General features: G+C 39.1%; 1 protein-coding gene across 2 annotated transcripts in view; it reads left to right on the forward strand.

The window, feature by feature from the left end:
• LOC143020876 (uncharacterized) overlaps window positions 1-7,500 on the forward strand; it is a 606,240-nt gene that overhangs the window by 536,831 nt on the left and 61,909 nt on the right. The window lies entirely within an intron of this gene.

Here is a 7,500-nt window from a genome sequence, read left to right on the forward strand (position 1 = left end):
ATTTCGAGTAATGTAATTAAAGTTTGCCTGCCTGTTTCCTCGTTTCCATTTTTGGGGAACTTATTATTGCCCCCACTCCTATCAACCCCCCCTCTCTCTCTCGCTCGATGCGCGTGTGTGTGTATGTGTGTGTCACATGTATGTTATTATTTTCCGCCTATCTTTATAGTCGTTATATGTGTGTGTGTGTGTGTGTGTGTGTGTGTGTGTGTGTGTGTGTGTGTGTGTGTGTGTGTGTGTGTGTGTGTGTGTGTGTGTGTGTGTATGGGCGTGTGTGTGTATGTGTGTGTGCACGTTTCCCCGTCTGTAAACTGTTCTATCCAATGAATAACAAAATCGGATCGAAACTGTAGCGCGATCAGTCGTCTGTTCCCCTCCCCCCTTAAATATAAAAAATTGTCTCTTATCCTATGCATTCCTGAGTCGAGACGGGCAATCTCAGTGTGGAACGAGCGAGAGGGAGAGAGGAGGAGAGAATATCGTCGTCGTCGTCGTCGTCGTTGTCGTCGACGTTCGTCGTCGTCGTCGTCGTCGTCGTCGCCGAGCGTTCGGGGATGCAAAACACAAGGCACGCTGTAGGTAGCGAGCAGGCGGGGAGCCGGGCTCGTGACGTCACTGACATTCGCACACGTCCCCGGCTAAATTTACCTCCTGCTCCCTCTCGACCGCATTCTGACATCTTGCCCTCTTCCACTCCCCATCTCTTCTACTTTTAGTCTTTCTACACTTCCGTATTATCCGTTTTTCAAAACTCTTTGGGCTGGGTTGTTATAGTCAGGATAAGGGTGTTGTGAGGGATCTTGGTCGTGGTCGAGTTGGTGTAGACGGTTTGATTCCACTATGGACGATCCGATCAGAAATGCTTACTTGTTTCGATTGTTTTAGTCTTGAACATTGATGCTCTTTTGTGTATAGAAGAAAGGGATCACGGTATAAGTCTATTAATGTATGACAAATATGTGTTTATGATATATATTTTTCATTTAAATGGATATAAATATTATATATACATATATATATATAATATACTATATATATATACATACATATATATAAATGGATATATATAAATGTATATATATATATATACATATTGTATATATGTATATATATATATATATATTTATGTATATATATATATATATATATATATATATATATATCTATATATATATATATATATATATATTTGTGTAACACTTCGGCAACTTGGACTGGCTTCCTACAAGTCGTAGAAATAAAAACGCACACCTTCAAAGACTCGTATAATACTTGTACATATACACGTACAGAAATACTTATATACTCATAGAACATAAAATACAAGCTCGCACGCGCGCACACACACAAACACACACACACACACACACACACACACACACACACACACACACACACACACACATGTACCCGTACACACACGCGTGCACACACACATGTACATACACACGCGCGCAGCTTACTGGTGTTGTGGTTAGTGTCTTAGCTTGCCAATTCAGCGGAACCGAGATCGAGGCGCACTCAGGGTGTGTGTATGGCGTGTGTAAGCTCACAGCATTGCCCATAAATCGAGCTATACGAGTTTTGAACCTCTCATCCGGAAGAGTAATAGGTGTCGATCACGAGTCCAACACATGATCCAAGACTGATGAATCACACACACCCGCATACGCACATACACGCACACATACACACACACATACATACACATACACACATATACATACATACATAGCCGCATACACACACACATACATATCCACATACACACACATCCATACCCACATACACACACACGTACACACATACACATACACACATACACACATACATTGGAACAGAGAGGAGAAAGAGGTGATTTATTGACCACTTACAGAATTATAAAAGGGATGAAAATTCTCGATAGAGATGACTTATTAAAGTGGGACAGAAGAGAAACAAGAGGACACGAAAAGAAACTAAAGAAGGACACTTATAGAAGAGACCTGAAAAAGAATAGCTTCCCACATAGAGTGATTGATGTCTGGAACAAACTAAACGGAGAAACAGTGAGTGCCAAAACTATACACGATTTCAAGAATAAACTGGATGCGGAGAGATACGAAAACGGGTCACTACGAGCACAGATCTCGTTCCGTAAAATACAACTAGATAAAACTAGGTAAATACACACATATATACCCACACACGCGCGCGCGCGCGCACACACACACACACACACACACACACACACACACACACACACACACACACACACACACACACACACACACACACACACACACACACACACACACACACACACACACACACACACACACACACACACACACACACACACACACACACACACACACACACACACACATTTTCTATTCTAGTTATGATAAATTGGAGAGTAAGATACTGGACCCCACGAGCATTGCTCCTTTCCTCTATACAACCATTAGGTAAACACAATTAGGGAAACACACCCACACAAATACATATGCACACACACACAATGAACACGCACCCTACACACAAACGCGCACAATATACCTGCATATGTGTATGTGCATGTGTATATGTACATATATATATATATATATATATATATATATATACATATATATATATATATATGTGTGTGTGTGTGTGTGTGTGTGTGTGTGTGTGTGTGTGTGTGTGTGTGTGTGTGTGTGTATGTGTGTATCACAACTTGTGGGATGGCTCGCCTGAATATATATATATATATATATATATATATATATATATATATATATATATATATATATATATATATATATATGTATGTATATATATATATATATATATATATATATATATACATATATATACACATGTATGTGTGTGTATCACAACTTGTCGGATGCCTCGCCTGAATATATATATATATATATATATATATATATATATATATATATGTATATATATATTTATATATATATCTATATATATACATATATATGAGGCACCTTTCACGATCTGTGGTTAACTCGAAACAAGTAGAAGTCGCTTGGATTCCTCTCTCTCTTTTTTTTTTTTTTTTTTTTTTTTTTTTGACGCCTGATGTATGGGTAGCAAGCAAAAAGCACTTGGAAAAAATAAAGAGAATATTTAGAATGCATATAAGTAATATGTCTACCCTACGGGCGAGCTTTTTTTTTCAACCAAATTTTTTATCTATTTATTTACTTATTCGTTTTTATAATGTTCTTTCATGGTGGGCGGCCTGAGGATACATAATTCCCAATGTTTTTCATTCAATATTCATTGGGGAATTGTTAAATTATATTTCTCTCCAGGTGGATTTTGTGGTATTTATGTACATGTTGTAGAATTGTTTCCTCTTGGCAATGTTGTGGTTGTGGTTGTAATGTTGTGGTTGAAGTGGGCTACCCCAAAAAGAACAGGTAAATTGATTTGATTCGGTTTAAAGTCGCGAACCCCCCCCCCCCATCAGGAGGCTAGGACGGTGCCCCTTACAGAGCACTTTATGGCGTGGAAATAAATGAACCATGCCCTTGGTCCAACTCGCTGGTGGGAGTTTTTCTAACTGCCGTTACCTCGACCTCCGCCGTAAGTAGCGACGCTCTAACCTGAGAGGGTTTATGTTTGTTTTTAGTGAGAAGATGACCGACATGAGTGGTCCTCTAGTAAATTCTAAACTCAAAATTCATCTTTGGTATTTGTGCGAGTCGCGTTAAAGGTAAGAGTAGGCAAGGAGGGAAAGCAGGTGGCAGAATGTTTTTGCTTCGCGAATGAGAGTAGAACTGCAAGGGAAGGAGTGACAAGTATGTTGACAAGAGATGGTTCAAGATATTAAGAGGCACGAATGTGTGAGATCAAGAATCATATAGGCCAGGCTGAATATAAGTTACAACAGAGGAACATGCGGATAGGAGACCATTTGTCCCATAAAAAACCGGATACGAAACAATGAATGAACATATATTAAAAGATAAATGATTAAACGGATTAGATGGGGTGACAGTAAATGATGGGCACGGAGAGACAGAGACGAAAGAAGCAGGTAGAAGGTAGAAAGGAAGTTTCTGGAGCAAGTGGATCAAGGAAGTGGAGGCGGTAGACAGGACAAAGTGGTGGTAGTAAGGGACATTAATGCAGGAATAAGAAAATGTAAGAGAGGAAGGAATAGGCAAGTTTGGGGGTAGAGGATAGAATGGGACTTAATGGACCATGACGTCCTTGGTCCAACTCGCTGTCGGCAGGGTTCGAACCTCCACCTCTGCCGCAAGTAGCAACGTTCTTGAGGTAGAGGATAGAGCGGATGTTAAATGAGCAGGTATGTGCAGAAGAGCAGATACAGGTGAACTGGGTTACATTTGAGAATAAACTACTGCAGAAGACCATAAGGCCTACACTAGGTAGTTCCATGTTCATTAACACCGATCATCCCCATCCATAATGTTGTCTAAACTTCTCTTACATTATTCAATAGTTACAGTCCTCACTGCGTGGTTACAAAATTTATTCCACTCACTAACCAGTCTATGGGTAAACCAGTTCTTGCGTATTTCCTTTTTAAATCTAAAATTGTCCAAATTAAATCTATTACTACGAATACTACCCTGCCGTCGTAATATGATGACCTTGTCTGCATCAGAAGACCGAAAGAAAGACTGCAAGATGAAAACGTCTTGAGAAGATCAAGAAAAACATTTTTCAAATAAGACGTGGTGAAGCAAGAGGCACAAATTTTAGGGGAAACAGGATGAAGATGGGAAACTAGTTAAAAAGAAAAAAAGTCAAGGTGAGCGGGTTGGATCAGGGAGTGGTTGCGGAATTACACAGAGAGGAAGCAGAGGATAGATGGAGGGAGGAAGAAATGAGAAAGAAAATGTGATAGAAAAAATATGTGTTGGAGAAAGTCCTTTCGAGCTATGGAAATGCATATGTAAAGGTGTACAAAGAGTAAAAAGCACGGTGTAAGGTGACTGAGCCGTCAAGACAAAAATCCGTTATTTATCAATGGTTCTTCACTTTTAATTCAGATTAAGAAAGAAGATAACTGAAAGGATAAATCCGAGAGGAATGCTTCTGAGGGAAGGTAAGAGGATATATGTATATATATGTGTGTGTGTGTGTGTGTGTGTGTGTGTGTGTGTGTGTGTGTGTGTGTGTGTGTGTGTGTGTGTTCGTGTGCACGAATAGGAGTGCCTATGCATACCTTCCATTTCGCCTCTCTTATTGACATGTCGAGATCATAATGGGACCATGAGTCATTTGGATCTTCTGAATGTGTCTATGTGTGAGCTCTCATTTATTTATTTATTTATTTATTTATTTATTTATTCATTCATTTATTTATCAATGTGGTCATTTGTTTGTTCACTTGTTGATTTATTCATTATTTGTTTATTTATCTTTTATTTATTTATTCATATAAGAACGCAAGAATGTAGGAGACTGCAAGAAACCATAACATAAGAACATAAGAATGAAGGAGACTGCAAGAGACCATAAGGCCTTCACTAGGCAGCGCCGTATCCATCACCACCTGTCATTCCCATCCATAAAGTTGTCTAATCGTTTCTTAAAACAACTGATAGTTTCAGCGCTTACTGCATGGTTACTAAGTTGATTCCATTCGTCGACCACCCTATTATTAAACCAATTCTTGCCTATTTCCTTTTTAAATCTAAATTTGTCCAGTTTATAACCATTACTGCGAGTCCTGCCCTGTTGTTTTAATATGATGACCTTGTTTGCACCACCCTTGTTAAAGCCTTTGATCCACTTGAACACCTCTATTAGATCACCCCGCACTCTGCGTCTTTCCAGAGAGTGTAAGTTAAGGTGCCTAAGCCTCACTTCGTAAGGCAAATTTCTGAGTCCGTGATTTTGGTCATTCTTCTCCGCACTGATTCTAGTGAATTGATGTCCATTCTGTAAGACGGAGACCAAAACTGTACCGCATAGTCAAGGATGGGTCTAACTATCGCTACATAGAGTTTAATAATTACCTCTGCACTTCTATTCGTTACCGTCCTAGCAATGAAACCTAATGCTCTGTTAGCTTTATTCCTGGCACTAATGCACTGTTTCCTGGTTTTAAGGCCCGGACTCACTAGAACTCCTAAGTCCCTCTCGCACTCAGTTTTCTCTAAAAGGGTGTTATCTAAGCTGTATCTATTTTCGGGGTTGTGTAGCCCTACGTTTAAGACGCTACACTTAGAGATATTGAAGTTCATTTGCTATTTCACTGACCATGTGAACAATTTGTTAAGATCATCCTGCAGAATCTCTGCGTCGTCTCCCGACCTAATTAGGCGTCCTATTTCAGTGTCGTCCGCAAATTTACTAACATCACTATTTATTCCATCGTCTAAGTCGTTTACGTACATAATGAACAACAAGGGACCCAAAACCGAGCCCTGGGGGACCCCACTAGTAACATTGCCCCACCTAGATTTTACTCTATTTATGGTGACCCGCTGTTTTCTGTTACTAATCCAAGCTCTAATCCATTCTAACACTTTTCCTCCTATGCCATGGGCTTTGATTTCATTTAGTAGTCTCTGGTGTGGCACCTTGTCGAACGCTTTGCTAAAGTCAAGGTAAATAACATCGTAATTATCATTGTTATCTGACGCCTTATATACTTTAGTGTAAAAGGATAGAAGATTAGTTACACATGACTTACCCTTGGAGAAACCATGCTGTGAATCACGAATTAAATTATGTCTTTCGATGTGTTCTCTGTGTCTATTTACTATTACTGATTCAAGCATTTTTCCTATAACCGATGTCAAACTGATTGGCCTGTAGTTCCATATAGACGATCTATCTCCCTTCTTAAAAACAAGAACAACGTTTGCTTGCCTCCAAGCAGTAGGCACAAAACCAGTGTCTACTGATTTATGAAATATTTCAGTTAACTGGTCGCAGATTTCAAATTTACACTCCTTTAGCATTCTCGGAAAAATTTCGACTGGACCTGGGTATTTTGTAGCTTTAAGTCTTTCAATCTGCTTGACTACTTCTACTTTACTAATGCTGATATTAGATAGACTACTTTCTACATCCCCGCTGAAAATCGGATCGCGGTCACGTACTTTATCTAACCTCTCATTAGTAAACACCGATAGAAAATAATTGTTAAACTCCTCACTCATTTTTTCCTCCGATTCTATCATGACATTTTCATCGTTTTTAATTGGTCCTATTCTTTCTTTATTTTTTGTTCTATAGAGATGAAATAAACCCTTTGGGTTGGATCTTACTTGACTAGCAACCTTAATTTCATAATTGCGTTTCGCTGTACGTGTATTCTTTTTAAACAGCGTTGCCATTTCGTTATATCTTGATCTAAGGTGTGTTTCCCTGTTGTTGTTGTTGTTGTTTTTTTCTAATTTCCACCATCTGTCATCCCTATCCAATACTATTACCGCTCACTACGTAGTTACTAATTCTATTCCATTCGTTAACTACTCTGTTGGTAAACCAGTTCTCTCCTATTTCCTTGTTAAGCCT

Source organism: Oratosquilla oratoria, chromosome 3 (assembly GCF_046742065.1).
Source record: "Oratosquilla oratoria isolate Oo_2021 chromosome 3, ASM4674206v1, whole genome shotgun sequence".
NCBI lineage: Eukaryota > Metazoa > Arthropoda > Malacostraca > Stomatopoda > Squillidae > Oratosquilla > Oratosquilla oratoria.